At 39.1% G+C, this 19400-nt stretch overlaps 1 protein-coding gene across 4 annotated transcripts in view; it reads left to right on the forward strand.

The window, feature by feature from the left end:
- Window positions 1–19400, forward strand: part of NELL2 (neural EGFL like 2) — a 437534-nt gene that overhangs the window by 351267 nt on the left and 66867 nt on the right. The window lies entirely within an intron of this gene.

Here is a 19400-nt window from a genome sequence, read left to right on the forward strand (position 1 = left end):
TAGAAAACTATAAAACACTGATGAAAGAAATCAAAGAGGACACAAACAGATGGAGAAACATACCGTGTTCATGGATTGGAAGAATCAATATTGTCAAAATGGCTATTCTACCCAAAGCAGTCTATAGATTCAATGCAATCCCTATCAAGCTACCAACAGTATTTTTCACAGAACTAGACCAAAGAATTTCACAATTTGTATGGAAATACAAAAAACCTCGAATAGCCAAAGTAATCTTGAGAAAGAAGAATGGAACTGGAGGAATCAACCTGCCTGACTTCAGACTCTACTACAAAGCCACAGTCATCAAGACAGTATGGTACTGGCACAAAGACAGAAATATAGATCAATGGAACAGAATAGAAAGCCCAGAGATAAATCCACGAACCTATGGACACCTTATCTTTGACAAAGGAGGCAAGGATATACAATGGAAAAAAGACAACCTCTTTAACAAGTGGTGCTGGGAAAACTGGTCAACCACTTGTAAAAGAATGAAACTAGAACACTTTCTAATACCATACACAAAAATAAACTCAAAATGGATCAAAGATCTAAATGTAAGACCAGAAACTATAAAACTCCTAGAGGAGAACATAGGCAAAACACTCTCCGACATAAATCACAGCAAGATCCTCTATGACCCACCTCCCAGAATATTGGAAATAAAACCAAAAATAAACAAATGGGACCTAATGAAACTTAAAAGCTTTTGCACTACAAAGGAAACTATAAGTAAGGTGAAAAGACAGCCCTCAGATTGGGAGAAAATAATAGCAAATGAAGAAATAGACAAAGGATTAATCTCAAAAATATACAAGCAACTCCTGCAGCTCAATTCCAGAAAAATAAATGACCCAATCAAAAAATGGGCCAAAGAACTAAACAGACATTTCTCCAAAGAAGACATACAGATGGCTAACAAACACATGGAAAGATGCTCAACATCACTCATTATTAGAGAAATGCAAATCAAAACCACAATGAGGTACCATTACACGCCAGTCAGGATGGCTGCTATCCAAAAGTCTACAAGCAATAAATGCTGGAGAGGGTGTGGAGAAAAGGGAACCCTCTTACACTGTTGGTGGGAATGCAAGCTAGTACAGCCGCTATGGAAAACAGTGTGGAGATTTCTTAAACAACTGGAAATAGAACTGCCATATGACCCAGCAATCCCACTTCTGGGCATACACACTGAGGAAACCAGATCTGAAAGAGACACGTGCACCCCAATGTTCATTGCAGCACTGTTTATAATAGCCAGGACATGGAAGCAACCTAGATGCCCATCAGCAGATGAATGGATAAGGAAGCTGTGGTACATATACACCATGGAATATTACTCAGCCATTAAAAAGAATTCATTTGAACCAGTCCTAATGAGATGGATGAAGCTGGAGCCCATTATACAGAGTGAAGTAAGCCAGAAAGATAAAGAACATTACAGCATACTAACACATATATATGGAATTTAGAAAGGTGATAACGACAACCCTATATGCAAAACAGAAAAAGAGACACAGAAATACAGAACAGACTTTTGAACTCTGTGGGAGAAGGTGAGGGTGGGATGTTTCAAAAGAACAGCATGTATACTATCTATGGTGAAACAGATCACCAGCCCAGGTGGGATGCATGAGACAAGTGCTCGGGCCTGGTGCACTGGGAAGACCCAGAGGAATCGGGTGGAGAGGGAGGTGGGAGGGGGGATCGGGATTGGGAATACATGTAAATCCATGGCTGATTCATATCATTGTATGACAAACCCACTGGAAAAAAAAAATAAAAAAAAAAAGAGAGGCAGTATTTAGTGACTAAAATCAATTAGATTAAAATCAATAAATTAATTTTAGCTTATATAGGAGCAAAATGGGCAGAATTTTCAGATTTAGTTGAAGTTATTGATAAATATTCATACCATATTATCTGAGATCAATCAAATCTTTATCCTCATTTGCATTCTTGAAAGGCGAATTGATGGAAGGAGTTCGTTGTACATTCATTGTGCTTGTTTACCTTATACCTCACCCCACTCCTAGATGACTCTTCTGGAAATCAAATGTAACTTCTTAAGCACTGTTTCTAATATGTTCAGGTTTCTTGATCTTCCTGCAACAAATTCCTTCAAGCAGTCTCTCCCCCCCCAACCCCACCCCTTTTGTTTTTGGTTTCCTTGACATGACATTTTCTCCAGACTGTCCATATTGCAACAGCCTTATGTTATCGATGTTATGACTCACATTTTGGGGGGAAAGATAGAGAAGTAAGTGAATTGCCCAAGGTGACATAGCTATTCGATTGAAGAACTTGGAGTTAAACACACTGTGACATAAATCTAAAGCCGGTCAGTAAATGCTACACTTGGCGCGCCCACTTGGAAGCCCCCACGGGCATGAACTGTTGATGCCCTTCCTTGTCTGCCTATCTGACTACCTTTGTTTGCAATTGCTTCCTTGTTTCATCTCCTAAATGTGGAGATTAAATTACACCCTTGACCTCTTTCTTAACACTGTCTCCTGTGTGGAACTCACCTACCTTCAAGTCATCAAAAGGAATCCTCCTCCACAGCTTAACTCTCACATTCCAAAGGGCTCCTATGTGTTCCTACTTGGACATTTTGCAGTACATGACAGCCTGCTTCCCTCCTGTTACCTGGATCCTGAGTGCTTCCTTTCCTCCATATTGGAATCGCCTTGACCTGACAACAGCTCTCTCCTTTCATGCCCTTCATTCCCCTCAAAGTAACACCAGTACAAATACCATGTAGCAGAATGTTAACTACAGTTTTGATCATAAAGGCTGAGACCTAAATAACAAAGCAAGGGCCAAAAACCAAAATTAAATAGAGATCCCATTTTTCTGACAATCCTTTGACTATTGCTTGCCATAGAGTCAGAGGCAGATTCTTTGTTAAGCCAGTAAAGCTTAAGCTGTACTTACCTGACCGTGCTTCTCTCTTTCAAGGCCTCAGAAAGAGCCCTAGCTTACTTGGTCATGTATTTTTGTAAAATAAGCAATAATTATGTATTTTGGTAATCTCTTTTTCTTCTGAAGGGGCTGTCAATATTATAAAGGCTTCTCACCCTCAGATTCACTCTTACAGAGTCCATTCTCCCCAGGAAAGATATCTCCCACTCTAAAGTCCTGGCATCATACTTCTGTTCCTTCTAGATCCTTCTTTTTCCTGAGATCCTTATCCTCTCTTGAGTTTAAACCTTTAAATTCTTCTTCCTATCCCCCCGCTGCCCCTACTTTCCTCTCCCTCATACTTTGGAAGATGGAGTAGCACTTTTGTACCCAAAGTGGTCATCAGGACATTTTCCACTGTAATAACATATCCCACGGTCCTGTTATATAAAAACTATTTCAATTATTATTTGGGACTGCCTTTTAAAATTTCCTGACACATCAGCTTCCCTGGTGGCTCAGTGGTAAAGAATCCGCCCACCTATGCAGGAAACGCAGGTTTGATCCCTGGGTTGGGAAGAACCCTCTGGAGAAGGGAATGGCTACCCACTCCAGTATTCTTGCCTGGAGAATTCCATGGACAGAGGAGCCTGGCAGCCTACAGTCCATGGGGTCACAAAGAGTCAGACACAACTGAGTGACACTTTCATTACTTTTTTTCCAGTACATCAGCTGGTCATGATTGAAAATGCACCATATGCCGAACATTGTGCTAATTGCTTTACATTTGTTATCTCAGTTTAATCAAAAAAACAATACTCTGAGGTATATGTAGCTATTTCCATGATCATTTTAAAAGCCGTTCTTAGTGAGGTTAACCAGTGCATCCAAGGTCACATAGTAGGCATATGGTTGGCTTTCTATTTAATTAGTTACACCTGGTACCAGACATGCACTCATTACCCCTGCTCTATTTTACCATCTAGGTATCACTGTTTTGTGAATTTCTCCTTGATTTCTCCAACCAGGAGAATTCTTGTCTTCCTCTCAACAACTATGATTGTGCCAATTTTGTTTTACTTCTCTAAGATTGCCTTGTACTGTTATTAGTCTTAAGACACAAAAACATGACCTTAGACTCTTACGCAGTTTCAGTGCCTTATGGGAATCAATCCCATAGTTTATGGATTGCTTTTACGACTGAAAAACAATTTCTGTTATATCTAGATAAAGGAGATTACTACTATTAAATTCATAAGTAGTTTACTTTTAAAAAGTATATTGAAAAGGAAAATCACCTAAGACTTTAAGCAAAGCATTACTTATATGGCTTATGTCCCTCAAGTGATGAACCTTGGCTACACTATGGAAAAATGTATATTCGTCTCTTTCTTGAAAATGCAGCATGTCATCTTCCCTAATGGGTGATATTGACTGTAACAAGGAGGGGATCTGTTAAAACAAAAGCAGGTGTTCTTAGTTTACAGGGGAAACAAGGATAAGCCTAATTGATGACCTACTAATAATAGCTTTCTACTAATAGTAGAAGTAGAAGGGGAAATATTAGAAAGCAGTGACATTTTATTTTCTTGGGCTCCAAAATCACTGTGGATGGTGACTACAGCCATGAAATTAAAAGGGGCTTGCTTCTTGGAGGGAGAGGTATGACATACCTAGACAGCATATTAAAAACCGAAGATATCACTTTGCCAACAAAGGACTGTATAGTCAAAGCTGTGGTTTTTCCAGTAGTCATGTATGGATGTGAGAGCTGGACCATAAAAAGGCTGAGCACCAAAGAATTGATGCTTTCAAATTGTGGTGCTGGAGAAGACTCTTGAGAGTCCCTTGGACTGCAAAGAGATCAAACCAGTCAATCCCAAGGGAAATCAACTCTGAATATTCATTGGAAGGACTGATGCTGAAGCTACAATACTTTGGCCACCAAATGCGAAGAACCAACTCATTGGAAAAGACCCTGATTATGGGAAAGATTAAAGGCAAAAGGAGAAGAGGGAAGGAGAAGAGGAGGTGGTTAGAGAGCATCACCAACTCAATGGACATAAGTTTGGGCAAACTCCAGGAGACAGTGAAGGACAGGGAATCGTGAAGTGCTGCAGTCCATAGGGCTGAGAAGAGTTGGACATAACTTGGAGACTGAAGAACAACAATAGCAGCAACAGTAATAGCTCTCACCTGACTCTGATGAATTTGGCTACTGCCATTTGTACAAAGGGATAAATCAGTACTTACGGATTGGATTGGGTTGAGTATATTTTACCCTCTGAGTTACAAGTTGAGTGACTCAACAAGGGGAGTGTGAAGAGAGGGAAGCAGGGGTATTTTCTCAAATGTAATGGGTAAAGGAATCAAGTGAGACTGAAAATGGACACCAGTCAGTGGAGCAACAGGCAGGGTGTGTAGTGAATTGGAGCCAGTTGGCAATTTCCAGAAAAAGTTTCTGTGCAAATCTGTGTACAGTTTCTATGGGGAGGACTTTGACAGACATTCTGGTGAAGAAGTTTTGGCTTGCTTTGGTTGTTACAAAGAAAATCAAGAATAGTCCTTAAAATGGACCTTAATGAATGTATGTTTTAGCCAGCATTGCTTAAAACTAAAGCTTCTTTGAACTTGTAAAGACTTGTCTGGAGCATACTTTTTCATCTTTCTCTTTGAGTTTAGATGCTGCAAAAGGAGGTTTTTGGAGTAAGATGGTTCGTTTTTCACTGAACTGAGAGGAATGAGCACAAACTCAGTCTCCAAAATGTAGGCAGACCAACATCATGGTCAAAAGTGTGAGTCTGGGAGTCTGGATGCTAGAGTTCCCTCTTCCAGGTCCAGTGTTTCAGGCTGTGTGGTACTTGAGTGAGCAGTAGCATGTTTCTTAATCTCAGCTACCTCCTTTGTGAGAAACAATTAACCAAGTACCCCTTATGGTGGTTATGAGTACTAAGTGAGCTAATTTAAGTGAAACACTTAGCACAATGCCTGGCACATAGTAAGTGCTAAATAAATATTAAATAGTACTGTTAAAATCAGTATTATTTATGAAGGCATAGAGACAGAAACTTGATTAGATGCTCGAAGAATTGATGCTTTTGAACTGTGGTGTTGGAGAAGACTCTTGAGAGTCCTTTGGACTGCGAAGAGATCCAACCAGTCCATCCTAAAGGAGATCAGTCCCAGGTGTTCATTGGAAGGACTGATGCTGAAGCTGAAACTCCAATACTTTGACCACTTCATGCAAAGAGTTGACTCACTGGAAAAGACCCTGATGCTGGGAGGAATTGGGGGCAGGTGGAGAAGGGGACGACAGAGGATGAGATGGTTGGGTGGCATCACCGACTCAATGGACATGGGTTTGGGTGGACTCCAGCAGTTGGTGATGGACAGGGAGGCCTGGCGTGCTGTGGTTCATGGGGTCGCAGAGTCGGACACAACTGAGCAACTGAACTGAGGGAGTGAGGGGAGGGGGAAATAGGGAGTTATTACATAAAGGGGGCAGAGTTTCTGTTTGGGATGATGAATCATTCTGGAAATAGATAGTGGTGATGATTGTACAACATTGTGGACTTAATTCATGTCACTGAATTGTAGATTTTTAAATGGCTAGAATTTTTTAAAAATTGTGTCATTTAGCATTTACACAATAAATGAAAGAAAGAAACAAAAAGAAAGATTATAAATGATGACTATCACTTAGAATTTTTTTCTTTTGGTTCTGCCTAATGCCAGGAAACACACAGATTACATAATTTCAGATCCAACACACTGACTGCTTTCATTGCTTACTTCTCTGTCCTCTGAACCACAAGGGAAGATCCCCAAGGTCAGGTGTCCTCTAAGATGCCCTCATAGTGGGCTAGGAGCTCATCTTGGCAGTCTTGGGGTCTCTTGGGCACATGATCAGGAGAAAAATACTTGTATTAGCAGATCCCCACAACTTCAGCAGTGCAGCATAGCTTGGGAGCTTTTTACTGATGCTTCATAAGGAGGGGTGAAGCTTGATGAAACTAATTCAGTCGTGGTGCTTATCAGTCATCACAGATGTGCCAGCTACTTTCCTTTACACTCCATCTAGGTCGAACATATGGATTCCGTCTCCTACAGCATCATAAGAACTGTTCATCATTTTAGATCCAGAAGATTTTATTAATTTAGCAGTAGACAGGTGACCACCAAGAGGACTCATTATGTGGTCCATCAAAGCCAGGATGCACTAGACCCAGACAGGACATTTTTCTCTGAGATTTCTTCCACAACTTAATGGATTTTTAAGACTCTAGAGTTATTAAATAACCACCTCTCTTTTGTTACATTGAAACTACTTAAAATCTGATCCCTGCTTGACACATGAGGTTAGATTGCATGACCTCAGAAGTTCTTCTTGATTCTTATTCTATGAATCAAATCCACCCAGCATAACTAGTCTTGAAAAGAAAAGTGATATCATTTCAAATAATTTCCTTTACCAAGCTATGCAAATATATGTAAAATAATACATGTGATAATTTTGTAATGTAACATGTACTTAATGAGATTACATGATTATTAGACGTTATTTCTAAGCTACTGTTGTTCATCAGTAATGATTACGATAATTAGTTTTACTTCATTCTGATTGGGGCAACTGTATATACAACTTTAAAATGCTTAAGTCAATACATCACTCAACAACTAGTGCTTTAGATTAGACATAGTTGTTAATTTGTGTAGAGTGTAAGGTGGATGTGTTTTTAGTTCCTTAACACATGTATACCAAGCTCAGGCTTTGTGCAGGGCACTGGTCTAGGTACTGGGACCATGGTGGGGAAAGAGATTGGGCAACATCCTTGTTCTCATAAAGCCTATTTCAACCTCCTCAAAAATAACCCTTATATCTAAATAATGTAGATGCTAATACACTGTAGAACAGAATGGGGGAAGTTGGCTACATCAATGTGTCTCTTATTATACATGACATAGAAACCCTGTGAAATAATTTTCATTATCCCTACTTTAGAAGAGAATAAATTGCCTTAAGATACTTGCAAGACCAGTGAAAGTGTAGCTTTTCTCATCAGACTCCTTGGTAAAATTTATATAATTATTTTAGATATTGTCACAAAATGGGGAAGAAATTTGAGAATTAGATGGATACATAGGTAATCCTATTCTGAGCGAGCCTGTGAGAATGATAATTCATTATAAAAAATTAACAGCAACAAAAGAAATACTTGCTTTAAGAGATCTTGTATATGTGACATATAAATAACTGTGTCTGTACATCTATCTAGTCCCCCTTCAAAGTCAGTTGCTTCTACCCCACTCACTATACTATAGTAGCAGTTTCATTTAGAGGTGATTTTGTCCCCCACAGTACAAATGGCAACATTGGGAATGCCACAGTACAATGGCAGCATTCTGGGTAGTCACCCCACCATGGGGTGGTGGGGATGCTACTGGTATCGATTAGCTAAAAGCCAAGGATGCTGCTGTCAGGATACTGCACAGGATAGAGCCCCCGTGACAAAGTAGCACTGGACTCAAGGTTTAAAACCCTGCATTAGAGGGATCGGCTGATATGTTTATACACACCTGAGCATACACACTCCCTTGGTATGCAAATGGGTAATATACTTATTATCTTGTGATTTATTTTTACTTACTGAAAGTTGTAGTTCTTTCGGTCAGTACATTTAGTTCTGTCTCATTCCAGAGAACTGCATAGCATTTTCTATGTATGTGTAAATGTATCATAATTTATTTAACTCTTCTCTATGAATAGATGTTTAATCTGTTTTCAGTTTTTTTTCCCCCTATTTCAATTGGTTGCAGTGAACATCCTCATATGCACATTTTTTGTACAAAGCTAACAACATTTTTCTAGGACTATTTTCTAGAAGTGAGATGGCAAAGCCAAATTGTATGAACATTTAAAAACTTGGTAGATATCACCAACCCCTCCAGAAAGGATATACCCAAGTAATAATTCCAGCTAATTATCTGTGAGAATGACAGGGATATTTTCAGCTTCACAAGTGTGCTTTACTAAAAAGGAATAAGCAAATAAAGCAAATAAAGCTTTACTTTAAGCAAATAAAACTGTACTTGATTTCAAGAATGTGTAGACAGGCAAAGCCTCAAAAGCTCATTAAGCTGTATCAAAGAACATAATAATGGTCACTGGAAAGTATTTGGTGATAATCATAGAAATCACTCTGTTATACAAGCAATAACATTGAGAGGACTAAACCCCATACCAAGTGTATCCACTGTCTAGATTGTGCTGGAAAATTTACCAGAAAGTTAATGGATTCTGGCTGCTTTGTTAATATGAGCCACTATGTCATCTGCCTTCACCTAACTGCCTGGTAGCGGGAGGAACAGCAATTGTCCACAGGATTTATAGCTACTTGGCTTTTCAGTAAGGCAGAAAAAAAATAAACCAGAGAGTAAGTCGCCCACTGAGATCATTAGAAAAGGAATCATGAATAAATGAATTCTAAGAATGAGATATTGTTAGCTAGAAATGGAATAGGTAAAATCTGAATTAAATAATCATTTCTACTAGTCTTTCCCAAACAAAACAACTGTATAAATAAGGCTCAAATATATAATACAGAAATAATACCCAATCCTCTAATTTTCATATGAAACTGAAAGAGCTGGTTATGAGCTTGATAGATTTGTTGGCTGAAAGGGTGTTGTATAACATGAGATCCAGAATTGCGTGCCTGCTTTGTCAGCGAACCTTAAGGAAATCTCTGTCATTTGTATGACATTTCTTGCATGTTGCTCTGTCGTTAGGGTATTTGTCCTATGAGAGGGTCACTCTGGTCATCTGTGAATAGGATCTGAGGTGACAGTGTTAGAAAAGGCAGAAGCTTCCTCTCCTCATGGAGCTTACATGTTCAGAGGGAAAAGTATTGAATAGTCATTTGGTCTCTGTGGGAGAGGGCGAGGGCGGGATGATATGGGAGAATGGTGTTGAAACATGTAAATTATCATATGTGAAACCAGTCGCCAGTCCAGGTTCGATGCATGATACAGGGTGCTCGGGGCTGGTGCACTGGGATGACCCAGAGGGATGGGATGGGGAGGGATTTGGGAGGGGGGGTTCAGGATGGGAAACACATGTACACCCATGTCGGATTCAAGTCAATGTATGGCAAAACCAATACAATGTTGTAAAGTGAAATAAATAAATAATTTAAATTTTTTTAAAAAGGTCAATTATATAGTTATTTAAGTCATGTTGTGATAAAAGTTGAAGATATGATGAAAAGATGTAACAGGGCACCTGACCAAGTCTAGAGGGTGAGTAGGGAGGCCGCCTTCAAGATGTGACATTTAAGTCAAAACAGGGGGACCACCTGACATGTAACTTTGAAACCTTAACAACAGTTTGTATCACATTTAGGGTACATGTCGGATATTTCCTAGTGTTTTCACCCATTTCAAAAACTAAACTTTCCTATAGAATAAAAGCTTCCTAAAGAAAACTAATAATATTAGAAATCTTTGTCTTTTCCTTAACAATTAACACAGCTCATGACACATTGTAAAGCCTAATCAGTAGTTTCATTCATTTATTCATTTGTTTTACTCAGTCAGCAATGCCTAAGATGTGACCATTACTATTCTAGGTCTCCAGGAAATAGTGATGACCAAGAGGACAAGGTCATGTGCTCAGTAGGTTTCCGTTTTGGTGAGGGATCCGTGCAAACAAACACTGCCCTGGTGGCTCAGATGGTGAAGAACCTGCCTGCAATGCAGGAGACCCTAGTTCGATCCCTGGGTTGGGAAAATCCCCTGGAGAAGGGAATGGCTACCCATTTCAGTATTCTTGCCTGGAGAATTCCATGAACAAAGGAACCTGGCAGGCTCCTTGGGGAGCCTGCCTCCGTGGGATTGCAGAGAGTCTGACAGAACTGAGCAACTAACATTTTTACTTTCCATACAAACTTAATAAGTAGATGATAAGTGACATGATGTACTATAAAGAAAATAGATAGACTAATGTGGGAGAGCATGAATATTAATGGTTAGCGAAATCTTTTTTAAAGAAATGGGATTTAAGTTTGGAATTTATGGCATCAAACTATACAACTCCTCTCCTGCCACCCCCAGGCTTCCCATTGTTCATCTCTTCTTGTTCATTGAAGACTCCTACATCTGAGTGATTGTATTCTTCCCTCACGCCTTCCTTGGCTCTCTGTATGCATGTGAATGACCCAACCAAAACCCTTTTCAGCTCTTTGATCTTTTTCTCTCCTCTGTAACCCACTCCTATGGCCATGACCTTGACCTTGTCCTTACTTACATCACCCTCAAAATCTCACTTTCAGGCATCTTTCTCTTCGGCTGCCATCTTCATCCTTTCATCTCACATACTCCTTTTTTTTTTTTTTTAAATTTTACTCCTTTAACTGTTACCCTTTATTGAGAACATTGATCCTTTTATCTAAATATCTTTCTAATACTCAGCTTGATTCTGTGGTTCATTGCTCTAAACACACCTTTATGAGTATTCATTAGTCTTTCCCTCTCTACATCGTGTTATCCAGAAAAACCCCAGTCCTTGTCAGATAGAGTCATGGCTTCCTCCACTCTGCTCCAGAGCAGCCATCAGTGGAAAAGTACTCTACTGACTGAACACTCTGAGCTCAAGAATGCAAATGACCAAAGGGATGCTGAGCTACCATTCCCTAGAATGTTCCTTTCCCACTCTTCAGAGTAACTGCTTCATGTCCATTTCTATATCATCAAGCTTTTAACATCTCTCTCTATCAAATTAACCCCTCACAACCTTCACCCACTCCCTTCTATTGATGACCCTACCTTTAATTTCTTTGATACCCGAATGAAAGAGAGGAATTACCCTTGAAAAGATTTGGGAAAAATGGAAGCATACAATTGTTATGTAACTCTTTCTTCATATGTTTTCTCAAAGTGGCTGCTTTAGCTAGTGGCTCGGTTGGTAAAGAATCTGCCTGCAATGCAGGAGACCTTGGTTTGATTCCTGGGTTGGGAAGATCCCCTGGAGAAAGAAATGGCAACCCACTCCAGTACTCTTGCCTGGAGAATTCCATGGACAGAGGAGCCAGGCAGGCTGCAGTCCATGGGATCACAAAGAGTCGAACAAGACTGTGCAACTAACATTTAGCATTGTGTTTATGTAGCATGAGCTTAAAATTTTTGTTGAGATGACTTTTAAAATTCCAGCCTAATTTGATTTTTTTTTTCAATATTTACATGTTTAGGTCCATGTTTGACCTTGCTTCTTCTTTGGTCCAAATTCAGAACTTTCAACATATTTCTAAGATATCTGTATTCAAGTTAAATCATATTTTCAGTCATATGTTTTCTATTGAGTTTTATTACCTTATTATAATCTCACAAGGAAAATGACTCTAAGCCATTTAGAAATCCTGTCACTTCAAAGAGAACTCAAGTTTTTTGTGGATTTTTTCTTTTTTTGATTGTGTATTTTATTCTTTCAACCAGTCTATAAAAAGACGTTTACTGGAACTTCCCTCGTGGTCCAGTGACTAAGACTTCAGGCTCCCAATGCAAGGCGTCCAAGTTCGATTCCTAGTCAGGGAACTAGATCCCACATGCTGCAACTAAGACCTGGTGCAGTCAAATGAATTAAAAAAAAAAAAAAAAAAGACATGTAGTTAAAATGAGCCAACTAAAGGTTTTACACATACTTTTTTTTCAGTATTAAAAGTTAGTTTATAGCTAAGATTCATTCCACAGGAATATCTCCTTCAATCTGTGATTTGATTGTCAGTGTTTAAGCAACTATAAAGACATTGTTCCAGATATTTAGAAGAGTGTTTTACAGCAAGATCTTTAATAAGCAGATAACTTCTCAGTTATGACTCAAATTATAACCCTTCATTAATTTTTTCTGCCTCCAATATATAATGTGGGCAATGTAGATTGTAAACTGGAATTGCCTTTTTGCTTTTAAATTAAATTTCCATAAGATAAAGAGTTCTAATTACTTTCCTTCTAATTATAACTTACATACACAAGCATAGTTGTCCATTAGTGATACATTGGTTAGTAAAGGCTGGTGACATTAAGTATAGGTTTTAGTCTACAACTATTAGAAAGTTTTATTTATTCACTGACAAACCTGAAATTATACACATGTGGAAATCACCTAAAATAGGAATGGAATTACTTATATAATTAACTAAAGCTTTCAGAAGTTGAAATATAAATTGTCCTATGTAAATATTTTAATATTTTAAAAAATTTGTCACAAAATGAGGTTTACCTGTAAATATTTTACCATACTGATCATTTTTACAATACTGTTTTCTATACTGACTTAAAAAAACATTACAATGATTTGAATTTCAAACTCAAATTCTTTTTACTTATAAGGTCACAGAAACATGCATATGTTAGATGAGATGAGATGAAATATGTAGGTCACAGACAGTAAAACATCCTGAGGTTTCTCTATAGTGATTTTTGTAATTTAAAGCAAGTTCCCAGAAATTCAGCCAACCAAAGCTTTCTAATTTTTGTCTCATATATTAGTATATGGCTCTCTCCAGATAAGTATTTATATATTAAAAAATGGAAAGTGGTCTGAAATGGTCTAAAAAAAGTAAATTGCTTTTGCCTCAATAGTGAATTTGTTTTTCACATGATTTCTGGAGAATAACATACATCAGAGGAATACATTCATGCACTGGGATCACTGTGGTATCAGTAATTGGACAGTGGATCTTTAAAAATCTTTGATAGATTTAATTATATATAGTATCCCTGTCTTATTACTATAGGTACTAAAAGTTGAGCATGGATGGTTTGTGAGTATTGGCAGATAATCCATGAGGTTGACTCTACTTTGCATTCTCAAAATGAACCAGTTTCTGTGGAATGTTGAAAGATACACCAGAAGTCACTTATTATGAATTTAGCTCTATGTTATGTTAGGAGGGGGAGACGTGGAGGAGAGAGCGTCTGAGGTCCATGGAATAGCATCTGTCCTACCTCTGACCCTTAGAGTGCTTCATGCCATCTCCAGGGTGCCTTTCTGTCTGAGCTGCACATCTGTGAAGCAAGACTGTGAGAAGAATTGCCCCTTAGTCCCAACCCAATCTCAACAGATACCTCATCTTTTTTGCCTTAAATCAATGTGGATCTTCCACATAACTATTCTCTGTTCTGACAAACCCATAATAGAAGAATGATACTATACAGTTTACAAGGTTATGTTATAAGGTTTTGTCCAATTTAAATTTAGCATTAATTTGAGTGGGTACAAAATTCATTCAAACTTTTAGTCAGGTTCCCTTCCTAAACACTCAACAGTGTAGCACATTTTAAATTAATTGTTACCATTTCAGGAACCATTACAAGAACTCATTTCTTGGTTCCAAAAAGCTTTCTAGATAGGTTCAGTTCAGTTCAGTTCAGTCGCTAGATTTTAAATAACCCCATAAAATTATTCTATAAAATTGATGTTGTTATAAATATTTTAATATGGCTTAACAGTTTTGTAGAGTTAAGGACTGCATTATGTCTTTTGACCATCTCAGAAAGCCGTATCTTTATGACAGAGATTTCCTAGTCTAGAGGTGAAGTAATCCAGGCTTAAAGAGTTAACAGAATTTATTTTTCTGGTTTTCTACAACCAGAAAGTGGCAGGACTAGAAACTGAAGTATTGTCTTCTGATTCTAAATGTGCCTTAAAAAAACAACTTAATCAACTCTGTTGATTTAATTCTGTGAGAAAGAACAATTTAACTGTGTAAAACTAAACAGTGTTAAAGCTAAATTTATACTTAAGGCAATACTAAATAATTCCATATTACAAGGTGAGGCAACTAAATAGATAGGTTTAAAAATTTTCAAATCAACATTTTATAAGATCTAACAAAATATGGTTCCACTCAAAATCAGTTTACTTCAGCTCCTCAAAAGTGTTTGATAAACAGGTATGAGGCCAGGGTGCTAAGTATTACACTTGTTGCAGAATAAAATGGTTACTTTCATACCTTTTGACACATCTAGTGAGGGTCTCTGGTGAACAGTTGTCCTTGTCCTTTAACAGATTCAAACTTAATTTCTGAAAAACAAAAAATGTCTTATCTGTAAGTAGCCTTTTTGTACACCTGCCAAAGTAAGCAAACTCTGGGAGCTAATTCAGACTCCTGGTTTTTAACTAAAACTTAAATTTGTCATCAGTGTGGTTGAATTTAAAGCAGTGTGTTCTCTCTTTAATCACTAACCAAAATATAGCATTTCAGGGAATTAAAATTAAAAATGATATTTATCTAACACTAGCCAAAGGTCCGTCTAGTTAAGACTATGGTTTATTCCAGTAGTCATTTATGGATGTGAGAGTTGGACTATAAAGAAAGCTGAGCGCCGAGGAATTGGTGCTTTTGAACTGTTGTGTTGGAGAAGACTCTTGAGAGTCCTTTGGACTGCAAGGAGATCCAACCAGTCCGTCCTAAAGATCAGTCCTGAGTGTTCATTGGAAGGACTGATGTTGAAGCTGAAACTCCAATACGTCGGCCACTTGATGCAAAGAGCTGACTCATTTGAAAAGACCCTGATGCTGGGAAAGATTGAGGGCAGGAGGAGAAGGGGATGACAGAGGATGAGATGGTTGGATGGCATCACCGACTCAATGGAAATGAGTTTGAGTAAACTCCGGGAGTTGGTGATGGACAGGGAGGCCTGGTGTGCTGCGGTCCATGGGGTTGCAGAGAGTCGGACGTGACTGAGCGACTGAACTGAACTGAGACAAAAGCTGGTTTAAACCTCAGAAATCTTTAGAGCATGATAATCACAAAAAATCTCAAAATCCATTCCTCTGGGTTTTCTGAGCCCTGTCTCAGGAAGGTAAGGTAATAAAGAGCAAACAAACAAAGCTATGCCTCTGAGAAAGGCCTTTACTAAGTTATAGTTGAACTTAGAGAAAGTAGACATTTGAAAACTTATTATTTCTTTGCAAATTAATAGTAAAATATTGACCATCACCTTAAGACATTGCACTTATAAATTACTCTTAGAGTCCAAACCAGGAAAAAAATTTGTTTCTTTAGGAAAACTTGGGTGTGAAAATCTCTCCATCTTTCCGTTTGCGACTTTGTTGCCAGGAGCTCCCTTGCAAATACCCTGGTGGCTCTTGCTCTCTCTTGGCAAATTTTTGCTCTCTTCTTTTCAAATTAGTTATAATCCCTTTGAGAAGTAGATAAGATATTAATTAAATAAACACATGTATCTAAATTTTGAATAGAACCAAACCAATGTCTAGAGGAAAGTAGAATAGCTTCTTATGACTTCATTGTAGTACTCTCATTCCCTTTAAGGAATTTTCTTATTTCTCTTAGTGATTTCATATGCTTAGGCCTTTTTCTATCTCAATCAATTTTTTTACTTTACATTTATTTTCAAAATTTAAACTTTATAATTTTTTTTTACTTATACCTAAAATGCTGTATGAGAGGATGGGTTTTGTTGTTATTTTTCTATCTTTATATATTTAAGTATATATTGTTTTGATATATTTAAAATGTAGGTTGTAATATTATGTTTACAATGTTTGTAAAAGGAGAAATATGGCTCCTTGAAGAAAATTAAGATAGAAAAAAATACTGGTAAAGTACAAGTTTAGAGAAAAGTGACTAAGAGCAATTTAATATAGTAGAATCAGATAGAAATGTACGGCTTAATATAATACTTTAATTCACACGTCTAAACTTAAGAGAAAATGTTTGGGGGAGGAGCCAAGATGGCAGAGGAGTAGGACGGGGAGACCACTTTCTCTCCTACAAATTCATCGAAAGAATAACTAAACGCAGAGCAAACTTCACAGAACAGCTTCTGATCGCTAGCTGAGGTCATCAGGCGCCCAGAAAAGCAGCCCATTGTCTTCGAAAGGAGGTAGGACAAAATATAAAAGATAAAAAGTGAGACAAAAGAGCTGAGGACGGAGATTCGTCCCGGGAAGGGAGTCTTGGGCGGCATTGCTTGGGGTAGGGTCCGGGCCTGAGTGCCCTGAGGACAATTGGAGGGAGCTTCTGTGAGGCGCCAGCTTGAACTGTGGGAGACCAAAAGAGAGAGAGTACATTAACTGGCCCGAACACACTGCCGGCCTTTCGCAGAACAAAGAGACCGAGAAAGTCCAGAGAAGAGCTCGCAGGCTGCGGACTGGCCCAGCCCCGCCGGAGCCAGGAGGCAGGGGGGAGGGGAAGGTCGCGGCGAGACACAGGGCGCAGGCACCCAACCGGCGCAGGCGGGGACTGGGGCTGGGGACGTGGAGGGCGGAAGGCGCGCGCACCCGACTGGCGCCAGCGGAAACTGAGACTGGGTCCGCGGAAGGGAGTGGGCGCGCCACACCTGGGTAGAGTGCGCCCACCAAGCCCCTGGCTGCCTGGACCGCTCTGACGGAAAGGCACAGAGAGCAGGTGCAGCTTTTCCTTCCGCGCTTTTGTGGAACACCCGAGGGCTGGAACCTCGCGCAGCGCGGGGCGCGCTCCATATAGAACAGCCGGGAGCCTGAGCAGCGCAGACGGAGAAAGCAGCCTCAGCCCCTCCCGGCAGCCCCAGCCCATCCCCGCAGAGCGACGGAACTAGCTACCTGAGTAAGAGTCCACCTCCGCCCGCCTGTGTCAGGGCGGAAATGAGGCTCTGAAGAGACCGGCAAACAGAAGTCAAATAAACAAAGGGAACCGCTTCAGAAGGGACTGGTGCAACAGATTAAAATCCCTCTAGAAAACACCGACTACACCGTAAGGGGCCTGTAGATACCGAGAAGTGTAAGCTGGAACGAGGAGCTATCTGAAACTGAGCCGAACCCACACTGACCGCAACAGCTCTAGAGAAACTCCTAGATATAATTTTACTTTTTTCTCTTTTTTTTTTTCTTTTTTATTTTTTCTCTTTTATCTTCCTTTAAAATCCCCTATTACTCCCCCATTACTCCTTAACTTTCATTTTCATAGATTTTTACGATTTTTTTAATTAGGGGGAAAAAAAAATTTTTTTTTTTTCTTTCTTTCTTTTTTTTTTTCTTTTTTTTTCTTTTTTCTTCTTTTTTTTTTCTTTTTCTTTCCTTTTTCTCTTCTATTTTCAATTTTTCTTTTCCTCTTATTTCTTTTAAAGTCCTCTAGTACTCCTCTACTACTCCTTAATTTTCATTTTCAACACACTATAACCTTACAAAAAAAAAAAAAAAAAGAAGAGAAGCCCTATTTTTAAACCGAAGATTATTCTCTCCCAATCTTGACTCTCTGTTTTCTACCTCAGAACACCTCTATTTCCTCCTTTCCCCTTCTCTTCCCAATCCAATTCTGTGAATCTTTGTAGGTGACTGGGCTACGGAGAACACTCTGGGAACAGACAGCTGCATAGATCTGTCTCTCTCCTCTTGAGTCCCCCTTTTTCTCCTCCTGCTCATCTCTATCTCCCTCCTCCCTCTCCTCTTCTTCATGTAACTCTGTGAACCTCTCTGGGTATGCCTAACAGGGGAGAATCTTTTCGCCATTAACCTAGAAGTTTTCTTATCAGTGCTGTATAGCTGGAGAAGTCCTGAGACTACAGGAAGAATAAAACTGAAATCCAGAGGCAGGAGACTTAAGCCCAAAACCTGAGAACACCAGAAAACTCCTGACTACATGGAACTTTAAGTAATAAGTGACCGTCCAAAAGCCTCCATACATACACTGAAACCAACCACCACCCAAGAGCCAATAAGTTATAGAGCAAGACATACCACACAAATTCTCCAGCAACGCAGGAACATAGCCCTGAACGTCAACATACAGGCTGCCCAAGGTCACACCTAACACATAGACCCATCTCAAAACTCATTACTGGGCACTCCATTGCTCTCCAAAGAGAAGAAATCAAGTTCCACTCACCAGGACACTGACGCAAGCTTCCCTAACCGGGAAACCTTGACAAGCCAATCGTCTAACCCCACCCACTGGGTAAATCTTCCACAATAAAAAGGAACCACAGACCTCCAGAATACAGAAAGCCCACTCCAGACACAGCAATCTAAACAAGATGAAAAGGCAGAGAAATACCCAACAGGTAAAGGAACATGAAAAATGCCCACCAAGTCAAACAAAAGAGGAGGAGATAGGGAATCTACCTGAAAAAGAATTTAGAATAATGACAATAAAAATGATCCAAAATCTTGAAAACAAAATGGAGTTACAGATAAATAGCCTGGAAACAAAAATTGAAAAGATACAAGAAATGTTTAATAAAGACCTAGAAGAAATAAAAAAGACTCAATTAAAAATGAATAATGCAATGAATGAGATCAAAAACACTCTGGAGGGAACCAAGAGTAGAATAACGGAGGCAGAAGATAGGATAAGTGAGATAGAAGATAAAATGGTGGAAATAAATGAAGCAGAGAGGAAAAAAGAAAAAAGGATCAAAAGAAATGAGGACAACCTCAGGGACCTCTGGGACAATGTGAAACGCCCCAACATTCGAATCATAGGAGTCCCAGA

This window comes from Cervus elaphus, chromosome 3 (genome assembly GCF_910594005.1).
Source record: "Cervus elaphus chromosome 3, mCerEla1.1, whole genome shotgun sequence".
Classification (NCBI taxonomy): domain Eukaryota; kingdom Metazoa; phylum Chordata; class Mammalia; order Artiodactyla; family Cervidae; genus Cervus; species Cervus elaphus.